Source organism: Oncorhynchus mykiss, chromosome 16 (genome assembly GCF_057628025.1).
Source record: "Oncorhynchus mykiss isolate SJ-2025 chromosome 16, ASM5762802v1, whole genome shotgun sequence".
Taxonomy (NCBI): Eukaryota; Metazoa; Chordata; class Actinopteri; order Salmoniformes; family Salmonidae; genus Oncorhynchus; species Oncorhynchus mykiss.
In genome coordinates this window covers 19,731,421-19,749,175 of record NC_143037.1, presented here as the reverse complement: position 1 = coordinate 19,749,175, position 17,755 = coordinate 19,731,421, and the positions used below count along the sequence as shown (strand labels likewise).

At 42.0% G+C, this 17,755-nt stretch overlaps 1 protein-coding gene across 13 annotated transcripts in view; it reads left to right on the top strand.

Moving 5' to 3' along the window:
• Window positions 1-567: 567 nt before the first annotated feature.
• The window catches only part of raraa (retinoic acid receptor, alpha a), a 217,701-nt gene continuing 200,513 nt past the window's right edge, over window positions 568-17,755 (top strand). For 6 of the 13 annotated variants that reach the window (XM_090202165.1, XM_090202160.1, XM_036946442.2 and 3 more), the window contains exon 1: window positions 1,015-1,258. The gene's annotated coding sequence lies outside the window, so the exon portion shown is untranslated. Of the gene's footprint in view, window positions 1,266-17,755 lie in introns of all 13 variants that reach the window. The other 7 variants (XM_036946446.2, XM_036946444.2, XM_090202164.1 and 4 more) reach the window with 2 other exon arrangements.

The window sequence follows — 17,755 nt, the reverse complement described above, 5'->3', positions numbered from 1 at the left end:
TACTTTATTTTGGTGTAAAGTGGATTAGGCAAAGCATGCATAAAACATGCATGACATGGCACTGCACTACAGTTAGTCCATTAAGAGACTGTACAACATCCCTGCTAACGTTAGGGGGTAAACCTGACTGCACGTCCAGGATGCAGCTGTACCGAGGACACCCTGGGGGCCTTCCAACCAAACCTAGAGATAATGTTAAGGAAACACTATGGCTGCCAATAGAGTAAAGTCCCGCTGTCTGTCTGCAGGCAAATGGTAGTCTACTTTCGGTACACGTAAGGATATCACGCCAGGGCTCAATTTCATATGCCAAAATCCTGTGAAATAGGCCTATCTCACACTCTTTTTAATAGGTCTATCTCACGCTATTTTGTCAGCAACCACTTCCACCAAAACATGCTTTGAGCATTTGAAGACCTTTCACTCCGCTTCCAAGTCCTCCCATAGCCCTACCACTGTGTCCACCCACGTCACCCCCAGCACAGCATTCCTCACTTGTGTGCTGATATGTAACAGTTGACACAGCTCAATGCCACTCTGCTTTGTTGCAGCAGCCTCAGAGGCATTGTTGGACAAACATCCAGTGTAGCTGCCCGCCATACCAAGCTTGCAGGGAAAAACTTTGAGGGTGGGTTACTTACAATGGGAGGAACGTATAGTATCTCACTGACTAAATTGTGTCCTAGTGTGACCAAAAACCCAACAATCACTCACAGAAATGGTCTTATTTCTGGCAGTAGGTGTTGACATGAAAAGCAACAAACAAACCTAAGGACAGAAACGTGTGCTCTCCCTCCGTTGTTCACGCCACAAAATAATGGTCCGCTGACTGTACCTAATTCAATTCAAATACGGTCTTTGAATTATTAGAGTTGCCCTGTCAAGATTTCCTGGGGAGCTGATTTTCTAAACCATACTGTACTGTCTTTGGAAAAAAGTGACCGAACATCTGGAGTTAACAGGACATCCCCTTTCAGAGGACCACGCCATAAAAGGAGAGGGGGCGGGGAAAGTGGATTGTGTTGGAGTTCATAGCCGGAGCACGTGACCTCAATGGCTGCGGCTGCAGAAGCTGTGCTGAACTTCTCTGCACACTGAACGCCTTTCACCCGACGAATTGCCGGAGGGTGGTTTGGGTCGAAACACGTTGTTATCCACTGTTGCGAATGGTTTTACAGGTAACAACTTTGGAGAGACTATCAAAATAATCATACGCGTCTCAGCTTCCACCAACCACGGAAGCAGGAGGAGTCAACAGGTACAAGGTATTTGAAATTACACTTGTCGCTGGATGTGGCATACCGTGTTAACATTTTGAGTTTGCTGTCCAGTTGAATATTAACATGAGCTAACAGGTAAATGTCATGACTAATTGAAGTCCTTCAATCCGAGGAGATTCTAATTTTCAGTTGGCCCATGCATTGCCAGTTTATTATGTACACTAACCTCATACTGTACGATGTCGATATCATGCATACAGTTCGACGTGGTGTTAGATGTTATGAGTCCGGTGCTTGACAGTAGCTATCAACAAGCAACCCTTATCTAATTAGATAACAAAACAGAGTTATTTTATAACAATTTGCCGTATTAATTTCCCACAATTGAAATAGCACAAGCAAGCAACAAAATATAAACGTTGTAATAAGGGACAGCAAGCTACCTATAGTTTAGTTCGTGGATTGGATTTTTGACATGCTGATAGTTTTCTCAATATTTAGCTACATCGCTACTCCTTGTCGCAAGGTCAACCAATCAGCCTGCTAACTTTTTCACAATATTTATTTACCATGTTATGAGACAAGCGTACCCACATAAACAATATCTAATTAAGTGGTTTTTAGCTGCAGTTTAGGGGGAGCTAGCCATGGAACGTCAAGACAATGGAATATTAATGTTGAACAATCCCAAAACTGTGTGCACAAATGTATTCCCAAGACAGTGGCACAAAAGTATTTTGTTCTCTGCAAATAACTTAAATGTAAGTCACACTGTGAAACAGATGCCTCCCCCAATTTGTTTACACCTTTGATGCACCTTTGTCAAGATAATATGCCCACATTTGCAGCCTCCTCAGAGGAGCGTCTGACCAAATTAAATGTCACAATTATGTATGACATAATTATTAACATTGTGGCCATGTATTTAGTGAAAGTCTAGTGTAATTTCGAAATTGCGGGAGTTAGGATTTCCTTCATAACAGTCAACTTTATTATTACCAATTATTACGCTTTTATTAAGTCTTTAATTTCAGCATGATTCAAATCCATTGTTTCCTATGTAGATCTGTAATAACATTTTCATTGGGATTCGGTATGACGATGAGGTAGTCTTATCACGGTGTTATAATCAATCATTCACCATACGATATCATATATGTTAATAATGCCCTCCTATGGATTATTCCAATGCCCTGTCCAAGACTGGCTGCATAATGTGTAGAACAAACTACTGTTGTTGTTGTGAAAAAGTCATTTGCCCTTTTCTCCGTAAAACCTGTGACATTCAGAGCAAGATGCATCAGAGGCTTAGTCGCTGAGTGGGACATTTGGTGTGTCTGAGGATTTTCCCACCCTGTCACCTTCCCGCTTGGTGTGAATCACAGTTACATGTTGTGCCTAGGGGTGTGCATATTTCCCTTTTAAGACGATTCGATATGTATCTAGATGCGTTTTAGTCGAAACTGTTTGATTAGAGGAACAAATCGATACGATTCGATGCACTAACATTTGTTGCATAAACACATACATTTTCCATTCAAAGTGAAAGTCTGCTGATTATGGATCTCATGGGCTTGGGTTCTCTGAGCTGGATCTGTCTGAGCTGACCTGCGTGTCCTCGTTATGAAATGATCAACTTTACCCTACATATCTAAAAATGACTAAAATACATTGATTGTTTTAAGCAAAACTACCAAAACTATTGCTGATGGTGAACCTGAACAATCAAAATCTAATTGAATGTAAGCCCCGATCAGCATGTAGCCTACCTATAGCCAGATGAGAGTTGTCTCTGATGGTAGCTTAGGCTACTTTTATTCTGGTAAAACACCATTTTCAAAATATTAGTCACTCGACTAATAAAGCCTAATATTGCGCAAGCCATTTTACATGCATTTGAATGCGCAGTTTGACTAGGCTGCTAATATTGCCTGGGGTTGTTCAGCATGCAAAATGACGTGTGGATCAATGACTGTCATAATAATTACGTGCTTAGTTTGACACTGAAGGAAAAGAGGCAGTTGTTATTTTCAGAAGGTAGAAAAGTAATTTGAGAAATGTAAGTGAACAGGCGATTCATAACATTTAAATCGACTTTCTGACCGATGCATGCTTCATTTGGATCAGTGGTTTGGGGTCTCGCAGACCGATATGTTAAACATTTGAACCAGGGACCGATGCATATTGGTGAATCATTACACCCCTAGTTATGCCATAACTGCAAAGACCCTAGTCAGCTGTAACCTAACCAAGCAGTAGGTTCACTTAGAATTGCTATGACTGTCACTATAGTGTCCTAATCCTGAAAGCTACTGTCATGTAATGATCAAACTGCCCATTATGCCCCCGTCCCACCCCCCAGGATGCCTCTTTCCCAGATCTAAACAAATGTAGTAGGATTTGCACATGTTTACACACAATTTTTATATAAACTTCTGTTGTAACTATGTTGTACTATAAACGGCATGATCGACATGTTGTAGCCTACAAACTTATTTTGTAACTATAATAAACGTCATGATCGCAACCGTCGCATTCTGCATGGTAGTCTTTTAATAAATTTAGATCAAAGCCAAATCAATGTCAAGATCACATGATGACAAAAAAACATGAGCCGGTGCACACCCAGAATAATAGTTTGCGTGGAGGTGCTGACTAACGGCAAATTAACCATAAACTATCAAAATAAATAAAGTAGCACACTCCATGTGTAATCTCCCACCAATTTAATGGGTATTTACCAACGTTTCGGCATCACTGTGCCCTTTTCACCCTGAAGAAGGCACAGTGATGCCGAAACGTTGGTAAATACCCATTAAATTGGTGGGAGATTACACATGGAGTGTGCTACTTTATTTATTTTGAAAGATCTCATAATGATTCATTCGTATTCTACATAGTCAAGCACCAAAACTTTTCAAATGTTCACATTAAAAGGCTATTACACCCGAAAAACGTGGAACGTCAGGTGCGTCACATTCAGAGCCGCAAGGGAACGAGATCAGAATGTCTGCTAAGGAGTTATCCATCAATTAAATAGGTAGCCTAGCCTACAAAACTAAAAACGATCCATATTGATAAACATGACATTAAATAACGCAGCCACAACCCGAGGACCCCGGTGCCCACGCATTCAGAAATCAAAAGATGGTGTAGTATTTAGTTTAGAAGCTTTGAAGAAGGCCAAGAGAACAATAAACACTTTTCAATGACAACTGAAATCCACATTGGGTAAAAAAAAATACAAACGATGTAGCCTACGATGCAGTACTTGTGATCATTTTAAGGAGAACAAAAACTACTTAGCCTACAATTGAACACCACCGCGGAAGCTTCACTATTTGGCATCTTCCCAATTAAGTAGCCTAGTTTTGTTGTATGGCTAATTGAAGAGAACTAGTGCTGATCACTCGAAGCCCACCTCTTCCAATGCACTGTGGAAAAGTGTGCATAGAATTATACTAGATGTAGAGCCGAAATTAGTATAGCATCCTTGCGTTTCAAACATACTTGATTTTAGAAAATTCACATACTATAAAACATAATATTTTTGCATACTAAGAATATGTCATGCGCAAATGCGTTGTTTCACGCTAAAAGTACGGTTGTTTAGCCATTCGGAAAAGGCATCAGAAAATCCAGTCACGTAGCCACTCTGTATGTAATATAACCTGCCATTTTGGTCCTTCAGGTCGGTGGAAAATGAAACAATTATAGAAGTTTAATCTGCTGTGTCACTGTCGCCAACTCATGATACAGGATGAGCCCTATGGGAAAGATTTAGTCTACTGACTGGACTGGTACGTCAACAATCCAATCGTCCTTGGGTTCCGCCTGTCCTCCCTCAAGGGCAAGAGGATCTGAGATGTGTTATGAGTTTGGCAACTAAAAAAATCAAAATGATGGGCATTAAAATGGAGTTGGTCTGCCATTTGCTGCTATAACAACCTCCACTCTTCTGGGAAGGTTTTCTTCTAGATGTTGGAACATTGCTGCAGGGCCTTGCTTCCATGAGCATTAGTGAGGTCGGGCACTGATGTTGGGCGATTAGGTCTGGCTTGCAGTCGGCGTTCCAATTCATCCCAAAGGTGTTCTATGGGGGTTGAGGTCAGGGCTCTGTGCAGGCCAGTCAAGTTCTTCCACACTGATCTCGATAAACCATTTCTGTATGGATCTCGCTTTGGGCACCGGGGCATTGTTATGCTGAATGGGCCTTCCCCAAACTGTTGCCACAAAGTTGGAAGCACTGACTCGTCTAGAATATTGCTGTATGCTGTAGCGTTAAGATTACCCTTCACTGGAACTAAGGGGCCTTCCCGAACCATGAAAAACAACCCTAGACCATTATGCCGCCTCCAATAAACTTTACAGTTGGCACTATGCATTGGGGCAGGTAGTGCTTTCCTGGCATCCTCCAAACCCAGATTCTTCCGAACTGCCATATAGTGAAGTGTGATTCATCACTCCAGAGAACGCGTTTCCACTGCTCCAGAGTCCAATGGTAGCGATCTTTACACCACTCCAGCCGACGCTTGGCATTGCGCATGGGGATCTTAGGCTTGTGTGTGTGCGGCTGCTCGACCATGGAAACCCATTTCATGAAGCTCCTGACGAACAGTTATTGTGCTGACGTTGCTTCCAGAGGCAGTTTGGAACTCTGTAGTGAGTGTTGCAACCGAGGACTGATGATACGCGTTTCAGCACTCACAGTCCCGTTCTGTGAACTTGTGTGGTCTACCACTTCATGGTTGAGCTGTTGTTGCTCCTAGATGTTTCCACTTTATAATACAGTTGACCGGGGAAGCTCTAGCAGGGCAGACATTTAAGGAAACTGACTTGTTGGAAAGGTGGCATCCTATGACGGTGCCATGTTGAAAGTTACTGAGCTCTTCAGTACGGGTCATTATACTGCCAATGTTTGTCTATGGTGATTGCATGGCTGTGTGATCCATTTTAGAAGTCTGTCAGCAACGAGTGTGGCTGAAATGGCCGATTCCACTAATTTGAAGGTGCGTCCACCTTTGGCCATGGAGTGTCGTTAGAATTCTATGGTCATAAGTTATCAACTTCAGCCTTGCAGGCACCTCAAGTCAATGTGTTCATCAGGTTCTCTTGTGGCAGATACTCTATATGTAGTCTATAGTGCAGACGTGCTGTTGTTGGTGATTGTCTATTCTACGTTTTAGGATTAGACCATACAATGTGTTTTAGGATAGCAGAAAACTCAATTGTATAGCCCAGTACTGTATTTTGAGTGTAGATAGAGTTGGAGTATTTTTTTGAGCGACCGTCAAACGACTTGTGTGTCTACGGATGTCGGTTTCCTTCTTGTATGAGATATGCCACTTAGAAACCTCTCACGACTTGGTTTCACATTGCGATAAATGTGTCATCACTCACTCACTTGCTTTGCCGCCTCACCATACCTCCTCTGAAGTAAGACAGGACCTCCCCCCTGCTCTCCCCCACTTTTTCCTTCCTCTTCAAAATCATGTGTGACACTGGAAAATGTTATTTGATAGTAATAAACATGATAGTGATTCAAGATGGCTGACGCTTTCTTTTTTTTCTTGTAACCTGTGGAACAAATAGTTTGTAAAGTTCAAATGTATTGAAAACGTATCAATCCAAGATATATCAGTATTTTATTTATTTTTCGTCCACTTTGAAATTACAGAGTATTTTGTGTAGAACGTTGACAAAATGTTGAAAAAGTAAAGGGGTGTGATCAATATTCCCACATTTTTTTTTAAGGCACTGAGCAAATTTCAGGTCTGCTCAGCGCAAACTTAATGTAACTTCTGGAGCACGTTTACTGTGAACATTGAGGCTGTACCCGCTTTAGGTTACAGTTATAACAATGGCCAAGTAGGCTACTGTGCCAATTTGATTATAATGTAGGCCTATCAACAAAAAAACAATGGAGAAAATGCATCTCATAACATTGTAACATGGAAATGGTCTATTATTCGGCCTACAGTTGCAGCATATGTGTGGTGTTCAATGTGGGCAATCCATCAGACTTTTGAAAATAACAGGGATTGTCATTCACCTGTTAGGATTTCATTCACCTGTTTATCCACTTGTGTTGTGTGATGCAAGAAACCACTTTACAAAATAACATTCATTATCATTGCCATACCATTATTACAGCGAATCAGACAAGTGATGCTACCCTCTGCATATTGGCTATTTAGCTTGTTCAAGCCCTGCTCAAAATACAACACTGCCCTTTTTGAGACAGAAAAAATGCTCTTTACCTGACTTGCTTTTCAAAGATGGCTAAAATGCACACGTTTTGTGCTCTTGTAGGAAGTAACCACTCCCCTATTGCTGACTACAAGTGATGGGCTAATAACTCACTAACTAGCAAAGGATATGAACAAAATGTCCTCACATGTAGCACTCGCTTTGAACTCAAAACAAGTGCATCTACTCACAACCGCTCAGTTGTAAACACAGTCCAGTTCAAAGGGAATGGCACAGATCCATATATGGCAATGGTCTATTTGCATATAGGGGAACTGCTGCTCTGAATGGTTATGGCGCACTGTGTAGTGTATGGGCCTGATTTGTGCCTGTCAATGCAATGAAATCCTACTCCAATGTGCTCTGCCTACAAGAAAATCTCTTGCAGAGTTTTAGTATGTTGCACTGAAAGTGGCTAATATTGCGTTGATTCGTTCACAATTGGCACAGTAGAGGGAAACATTGATAGTGTTAACTGAACTAATTGGGATGTTCAATCTCGTGCTTCTCTGCGCGGGCTGATTTCCCTTCTACAAGGGAACATTGAGGGTGATTACTTTCTGAAGCCACTGTACAAGTCATTACCAGTACCTTATTCAATGTGCAGGGTTACAGGAGTGGTTGAGGTAGGTTTATACATATGAAGTGACTGGTAGTTGGATATACATGTAAACAGGGCTGAAAAGTGACTGGTAATAGGAAAATATCAATATTTATGGTAATATACTGTAAACAGGAGTAATAGTGACCAGTGGCAAGATAAATAGATACTAATGGCAATCAATAACAGCAGCATAGGTTTGAGGCTGCGTGTGTGTGTGTGTGTGTGTGTAAATGTTTGCCATCAGTAGTGAGTGTGCGTTTGAGTAAGGGTGAAGGGTTGTGTCAGAGTGGGTCGAGATCTGTGGATGGGCATCGAGTTAATGTGGATAGTCTGTGGGAGATCGGTAGTTGTTAGCCATTTAACAGTCTTATAGCCAGGGATAGAAGCTGTTTAGGGGTCTGTTGGTCTGAGCGTTGATGCACCAGTACTTAGGGCTGGGCGATATGACCTAAAAATCATATTTTTTTTCAAACTTATGAGTGATTCAAGGTGTATTTTTGATAAAATAATTCAGTTTTTAGTGGGTCTTATGGTTGTGGAAGGCTTATATTTAGCCTAGGTATAACTTCACAAGACCGGAATTCATTACATTATTGCTGACTGTCTGAAATACAGTGTATTGACCTTTAATTGTACAACAATGCTTATAAAAAAAATATATATTTTTTTTTATAAGCATTGTTGTACAATTAAAGGTCAATACACTGTATTAAAACCATGAATAATGTACATTCACTAACAATGACTAACTTCCCTGCAGCAGGCATTAAATGATCTCAAAACAAGTGCATCAAAACAAGACAATGAACACAGGTCTCATCAAAAATCTCTCAAGCCCACGTGATAGTGACTAGCCAGCTAATAAGTTTAGTCAACTTGGATCTGTTTGCTAGCTTACAAGGCAGAACAGTTTAATTGTTTAATTACACCCTTCGCTCTGTCTCCAACTGTTTGAAAAGCATGTTAGCCTGTACTACTTTGTTCAGATGTTGAAATCAAGTGGCCTAACTTAGTTCTCAGACTAAGAACGAGTTGACAATTCCTTATATAATTGTGTTTTATGCTTCTTGCACATTTATAAAACAGACTAGACGGCTTGTATAACAGTCTTTCCAGAATCAATGTTCATTGGTGCTCTCATTTTAGTAGTGACTGCGCTGCGTGCAGTTTGAGTAGTTGAGACATAAAAATGGTATCGTTGGAAAAGTTAACATCTGTATTACTGTAAAATATGACCGATTCTGTTGGACTAAACTACAAATGCAAATAGTAAGTTGAAACCGCTTGTCAGAGAGGAAGATGTGATCTCTCAACTTTGTTGGCGTGTGAGGCAGGGCTTGGTGTGTGTGTAAACCATAGAGAAAGAGGTGAAGTGATAGGTTTCCTTCTCGCTAAAATCTGTCCATTTATAAGCTCAATGCGTTTCTATAGGCTTATTTTGGACCTAAGCTTGACTCCCATTGTTAGGGCGGAATCTCGTCATTATATATAGATCTCTGGTGTAAATGGGGAGGTGCACAGAAGGAGCGAGAGACAAGAACAAAAATACAATGCGAGAACAAGCGGACATAAACTCTCATAAAAACGAAAAATAACAAAACCTTGATTCTTGCGATACAGACATTTGGAATATCACGCAAAAACATGCATTTGAATTAATCAAATTAATTTGATATATCGGCCAGCACTAACCAGTACCACCTGCCGGACGGAAGCATAGAGAAGAGTCCATGTCTCGGGTGGCTGGAGTCTTTGGCAAATCTTCGGGCACCGCCTGGCATGTACGTCCTTGATGGCTTGGAGCTCGCTCCCAGTGATGTGCTGGGCGGTCTGCACCACCCTCTGTAGGACCTTCCGATTGAAGGCGGTGCTGTTGCCATACCAGGTGGTGATCCAACCAGTCAGGATGCTCTTGATGTTGCAGCTCTAAAAGTTCTTCAGGATCTAAGGTGCCATGCCAAAAGAAATAGCCTCCTGCGGAAGAAGAGGTGCTGCCGTACCTTCTTCATGACTGTTTTGGTGTGAGAGGAGTATGTGAAGTCCTCAGTGATGTGGACACTGAGGAACTTGACATTCATGACCAGATGAAGTGAGATGGGTTATTGGAGGATGGTGGGAGTGTTTCCACTTTGAAATCTGAGAACAATGAGACAGATATTTCACGGGATGTATAAATGTGAAGCATCCGGTTGGCGTTTCCACTCACTACCAAATATGGTAGTGAGAGGAAGCCCAGTGGGAGAAGATGGAACGAGATTCATTCTGGCTGACATTCTGCTAATTTACTCTCAATACAGTTTTCTGTTCCCAAAACTACAATATTTTACGAACAGAGTGGACTAAGTTTAGTAGACTTTACACTTTGCCAAAGTTTGAAAAAATGCCGTTGTTTACAAGGTGTTCAAAGGTGAATTTAGTTATTGTGCACTTCACAGAATAGGTGTTCCCCAACGGAAATATGCAAATGAATACTAGAACGCAGCAATAAGATCTCGCTAGCTTGTGCTTGGCTCTGCCCACCTTCTTGCTTGTTCTGTCCATAATGGCTCATTTGTTCCCATTTGAAACAACAGGCTTTAGTCTATCTTGGTTTAGCTATAAAAATCTTTGAGATTAGTATCCCACAGAGCCGCTGATTTGTGATGTAATTTTGTATTTGGGAGCTTTTATTCCTAAAAGTGGCCTTTTACTCTCTGTAGATTGTCATTCACTGTTTATTGAAGGTAGAATTAGGAGTTCAAATGATACGGTAGCTAAATACTAAGCCTATCTACCAAATATACTCATGTCTAGCAAGATGGAGGGCTATAAGACTCCTAGCAATGTGGTGGGGTTCAGGGATGGGCAGAAATGTTTGCCAAACTGATTGTAGCGATAGAAAGTACAGCTACATTTGGTATAGAGATTCTACCAAAAAGGCAACCTCAACATATTTTAACTTTGGCTAGCCGAGGCACACAGTGGGTGTATAGCCTTACCACAGCCCTATCTGTCCCTTGTGTTCAGTCGGTGACTTCCTGCTTCCCAAAGTTGAGACTGTGCAGGAGAAATGACAGATGAGACAGGTCCCCCACAATGGCAGGTTACCCTGGAGATATCACACGGCGCTTGCTAAACGGTAAACACCTCAACCGAGTCGACCCGCTCACGCTGAGGTGCCGGGGATTGTGTGGGTTTTATTTTAAGAGTGAGGAGCTCCGATCTGAGCGAAACCACAGTTTCGAGAGCTGAGGCTTTGGTTCTCTTTTATGAAAGAAATACATTAGTCAGTCAGACATTTTGGGAGTTTGTTATAATGAGCAGTAGTGTGGTGTGTCAAGTCTTCCAACTCTGATGTTGTTTATCATGAAGTTGTTTCTTAGCCGTTGACTAACTGTTCACACAGGGAAAGAAACACTTGCTGAATAGAGAAGGTAGGAGTTGGAGTGCAGCTGAATAGTGTGGCTGACACTCATGTAGGTCAAGGCCTGGTTTCATCAAACAGGCCCCTGCCCCAGACCTCTTCAGAATGAGTAGAAATAAATTGCAATGTTCTAGTGGTTTTGGCTGTGGTACTCGCTAACGTTGCCGCTGCCTGTGGGAATAGGGCGAGTGTGGGAAAAGACTGAGGAGGAGGGTAGGAGTCGCTGCCATGGGAGTGGAGCGGTGTGGGGATTGGGGAAGTTAGGCCCCTGTGATGTAGGAATATAGGAGCTCTAGTCAGCCTGGATGATGGGAGTTTGACAGGCCAGCTCACGCATACTGATTCTATCTCCACCCGGTCCACCGTCTGCTTCCCTACTCTCCTAGTCCTCCCTGGGACCATGAAAGGGTTAAGTCATCACCCCCTTTTCTATCGCCTCCTTTTATTTCTCCCTTTATGACTTTGATGGTATTAAATAATCTTTACATGTCAGAGTGCACAGCTCTCCCGTGTTCATGTAGGAGAGCAATTAGATCAGAGTGGTAGCTCTAACTATGCTTCATTGAAGTCTTAAAGTGGCAGGGCGCCTCCCCTCAAGTTACTATTCCAATTAGAGGTCGACCGATTAATCAGAATGGCCGATTAATTAGGGCCGATTTCAAGTTTTCATAACAATTGGAAATTGGTATTTTTTTATACCTTTTATTTAACTAGGTCAGTTAAGAACACATTCTTATTTTCAATGACGGCCTAGGAACGGTGCGTTAACTTCTTGCGTCGAGCAATCCCGTATCCGGGAGCGTAATCATAGCCTCAAGCTCATTACCATAACGCAACGTTAACTATTCATGAAAATCGCAAATGAAATGAAAGAAATATATTCACTCACAAGCTTAGCCTTTTGTTAACAACACTGTCATCTCAGATTTTCAAAATATGCTTTTCAACCATAGCTAAACAAGCATTTGTGTAAGAGTATTGATAGCTAGCATAGCATTAAGCCTAGCATTCAGCAGGTAACATTTTCACAAAAACAAGAAAAGCATTCAAATAAAATCATTTACCTTTGAAGAACTTCGGATGTTTTCAATGAGGAGACTCTGTTAGATAGCAAATGTTCATTTTTTCCAAAAATATTATTTGTGTAGGAGAAATCGCTCCGTTTTGTTCATCACGTTTGGCTAAGAAAAAACCCTGAAAATTCAGTCATTACAATGGCAAACTTTTTTCCAAATTAACTCCATAATATCGACAGAAACATGGCAAACGTTGTTTAGAATCAATCCTCAAGGTGTTTTCACATATCTATTCGTGGCAGTTGGGTTTCTCCTCGGAAGCAAATGGAAAAATACACGCAGCTGGAGATTACGCAATAATTGCGACGGAGGACACCAAGCGAGCACCTGGTAGATGTAGTGTAAAATGGTCAATCTTCCAATGATATGCCTACAAATACGTCACAATGCTGCAGACACCTTGGGGAAACGACAGAAAGTGTAAGCTCATTCCTGGCGCATTCACAGCCATATAAGGAGACATTGGAACACAGCGCCTTCAAAATCTGGGGCACTTCCTGTTTGAAATTTCATCTTGGTTTCACCTGTAGCATTAGTTCTGTGGCACTCACAGATAATATCTTTGCAGTTTTGGAAACGTCAGAGTGTTTTCTTTCCAAAGCTGTCAATTATATGCATAGTCAAGCATATTTTCGTGACAAAATATCTTGTTTAAAACTGGGAACGTTTTTTTATCCAAAAATTAAAAGAGCGCCCCCTATATCGAAGAAGTTAACTGCCTCGTTCAGGGGCAGAACGACAGATTTTCACCTTGTCAGCTCGGGGATCCAATCTTGCAAATTTACAGTTAACTAGTCCAACGCAATAACGACCTGCCTCTCTCTCGTTGCACTCCACAAGGAGACTGCCTGTTACGCGAATGCAGTAAGCCAAGGTAAGTTGCTAGCTAGCATTAAACTTATCTTGTAAAAAAACAATCAATCATAATCACTAGTTAACTACACATGGTTGATGATATTACTAGATATTATCTAGCGTGTCCTGTGTTGCATATAATCTGACTGAGCATACAAGTATCTAAGTATCTGACTGAGCGGTGGTAGGCAGAAGCAGGCGCGTAAACATTCATTCAAACAGCACTCTCGCGCGTTTTGCCAGCAGCTCTTCGTTGTGCGTCAAGCTTTGCGCACAACCGATCAACTCCCGAGATGAGGCTGGTGTAACCGAAGTGAAATGGCTAGCCAGTTAGCGTGTGCTAATAGCGTTTCAAATGTCACTCGCTCTGAGCCTTCTAGTAGTTGTTCCCCTTGCTCTGCATGGGTAACGCTGCTTCGATGGTGGCTGTTGTCGTTGTGTGGCTGGTTCGAGCCCAGGGAGGAGCGAGGAGAGGGACGGGAGCTATACTGTTACACTGGCAATACTAAAGTGCCTATAAGAACATCTAATAGTCAATGGTTAATGAAATACAAATGGTATCGAGGGAAATAGTCCTATGATTCCTATAATAACTACAACCTAAAACGTCTTACCTGGGAATATTGAAGACTCATGTTTAAAGGAACCACCAGCTTTCATATGTTCTCATGTTCTGAGCAAGGAACTGAAACGTTAGCTTTCTTACATAGCACATATTGCACTTTTACTTTATTTTCCAACACTTTTGTTTTTGCATTATTTAAACCAAATGGAACATGTTTCATTATTTATTATATTATATTAAGTTAAAATAAGTGTTCATTCAGTATTGTTGTAATTGTCATTATTACAAATACATTTAAAAAAAATAGGTTGATTAATCGGCATCAGCTTTTTTGGGCCTCCAATAATCAATATCGGTATCGGCGTTGAAAAATCATAATCGGTCGACCTCTAATTACAGTATTCCTAAACCCAGATGGGAAGTCGGAGTCCCAATGCCATTGTGTTACCTACGCATTACTGGAAGGCTGTGGTGAGGGATCTTTAATATTATCAGCTATTGTATAATCTCATCAGGAAAAAATGGCCTAGAATGGATAATCAGTTCTGATATTTTAAGTCCCTCACCAGTTTAATATGCCTGAAGAATTAGGTCAGTTTTTGTCTTCTTTTGAAATGAGGCTAACCTTAAGTCTGATCACTGAGCTATTATTGTGATTCATTGTATCGGGTGTGATTGAAAAGACAATTGATTTAGACATTGAGATTCTGAGCAGATTTAGCCTACATAAGGCTGTTTTTCAGATTGCTGTGTGGAAGATGAAGCAATAGCTAATTAGTACATTTAATTTGGTGTAGCTTACTACTTTATCTATATTGAGTTCGTACTGTCTATTTTGGTACATTTCACTTTGTTCTGGCATTGCCGTACACGCACACACTGTCGGCCTAATCTATTCTACCACGAGAGACCTATTGCATTTCACAATTTGTGTGGGGATATTGTGGCAGTGTCATTTTTCCACATCCATTTTGTGCCTTTGCTTTCATAGAAGTCTCTTTTGCCCAGTCGGACAGTCCCTCAGCTTGACGGCTGACATTTCCAGTGAAAGAGCTCTATTGTCGTCAGTTAACCCCCCTCCCATCCATAAAACAATGGTATCAATTGCTTCCACTGAGTACATCCACGTTGCTGTAAAGAGCCAGGCCCATTCTCCTTCCAGCCAGGCAGCCAGTCAGCCACTCCAGGCAGGCAGTGAAACCTCGTCTTCATTCCCATTGACAGCCCCTGGTAGTTGTACAATACTAACCGATTCCAGCCCAGGCAGCTAGTCTAATAATATCTCTGTAGCATGAGAACCAACCTTTTATCGTGCCTGGCCTGCCACCTCGGAAATGCACAATTAATAATGGTCTCTGTATATATTTATTTTCCCGGGGCGGCTATCAGCGGGGCGAGACTGGCCGCTTTGGGCTCTCCTGCCCCTTTCCTAATGAATGGCTTCTATTCCATTTCCCTTCATTTTCCCCTGGACACTGACATTAACGTTGACGGATGATATGTTCGTTCATTGAAACTGGGATCTTAAGCACATTGTCATTGAAAATCGTATTCACCCTCCCACCACCACCACCACCACATGCTCTCATTCGCTTTCCCTTCTCTCTCTCTCTCTCGCTCTCTCTCTCCCCCCATCTCTCCTCCCTCCTCTCCCTGTCTCGGTGCTCTCTGTCAGCACCCAGGGACATGCCTTTAATATTCTTGTTAGAGCAGCTCCACTGCACAGTCTGAGGAGTTAACCCCCTCCTGCCAACAGCTAGCCTGGCGGCCTGGGGTCACTTCAGCACAGGGTACTTACTACACCAGCTAGCAAATGTTCTCCTCCAGGAAATGGTCCTACGAATCTAACACAATGTAGCTTGCACAGTATGTCTCTGTTTCCTTGTGCATGTATTTCTAGGGACCTTTTACTTTTTGGTCAGTCAATCACTTTTGTCGTTGTGAAATTGTACCTCTGGGCTTCTGTCAAGGCAGAGACACTGACAGATTATCTGGTTGACGTCCTGCATGGACCTTTTCTTTGTATAACAGGTCCTGCCGTGTTGGCGGGTGCCAGGCGGGCATAGATGGCGGCATCACTCTGCTTCCTGCCTGCACATTAGATGAGGCCGGTGCCAGATCTGTGTGAACGGGAGGATAATGACCCAGAACAGATCTGATAATGCTTTGGCTGCTGCTTCTGCTAGGGCAAACTGAAGAGCTCAGCTCATAGTGTCATTATCATACTGTGTGCTGTGCCCTGCTCACTTCAGCCAAACCTCTTTTGTGAGCTGCTGCCTGCTGCTGCTTCCACTGCCTCTATGGTCTGTCAACACAGCAGAGCCGGGGAGAAGCCATCCCATCGCTCTGGATCTCAGTCATGGTACACTGCTTCAGAGAGGCTGCTGTTGTTCGCTAAACTGATGAGATTCCAGTGCAAGGATCCAGAGCGGAGCTAAGTTAAGCCTCCAGTGGCCAGACTCGGACCACATCAGTCTTTTAATGGGCAGAATGGGTACAGGCTTTCACCCTGCCTGTGGTGATGTCTGACCATGTCAGCTGACATGATTTAACAAGCCGATGAGAGACTTGCTGTGTAAGTGACGTAGATCCTAATACACAGTGTGTCTTGCCATCAGCCTAGGTTGTGTAAGTATCCTATGTGTTATTACACACCAACACGATTTTCTTTAGTTTTTGGTTAACATGAATGACCATGCAATATACTGTTCCAACAACTACACTACATATGCGAGAGTATGTGGACACCCCTTCAAATGAGTGGATTCGGCTATTTCAGCCACACCCGTTGCTGACAGGTGTATAAATCGAGCACACAGCCATGCAATCTCCATAGACAAACATCGGCAGTAAAATGGCCTTACTTAGTTATATTTAAAAAATAATACTGAAGAGCTCAGTGACTTTCAGTGTGGCACTGTCATAGGATGCCACCTTTCCAACAAGTCAGTTTGTCAAATTTCTGCGTTGCTAAAGCTGCCCCGGTCAACTGTAAGTGCAGCTATTGTGAAGTGTAATCGTCTAGGAGCAACAACGGCTCAGCCAGGAAGTGGTAGGCCACACAAGCTCACAGATAGGGACCGCCGAGCACTAAAGCGCGTAGTAGAGGTCAACCGATTAATCGGAATGGCTGATTTAATTAGGGCAGATTTCATGTTTTCATAACAATCGGAAATCGGTATTTTTGGACACCGATTTGGCAGATTTGATTATTATATAGATTTTTACACCTTTTATTTAACTAGGCAAGTCAGTTAAGAACACATTCTTATTTTCAATGACGGCCTAAGAACGGTCGGTTAACTGCCTCGTTCAGGGGCAGACCGACAGATTTTTACCTTGTCAGCTCGGGGATTCAATCTTGCAACCATACGGTTAACTAGTTCAACGCTCTAACCACCTGATTACATTGAAGTCCACAAGGAGACTGCCTGTTACGCGAATGCAGTAAGAAGCCAAGGTAAGTTGCTAGCTAGCATTAAACTTATCTTATAAAAAACAATCAATCAATCATAATCACTAGTTAACTACACATGGTTGATGATATTACCAGTTTATCTACCGTGTCCTGCATAATCGATGCGGTGCATATTCGCGAAAAATAACTGTCGTTGCTCCAACGTGTACTTAACCATAAACATCAATGCCTTTCTTAAAATCAATACACAAGTATATATTTTTAAACCTGCATATTTAGTTAATATTGCCTGCTAACATTAATTGATTTTAACTAGGGAAAATGTGTCGCTTCTCTTGCAACAGAGTCAGGGTATATGCAGCAGT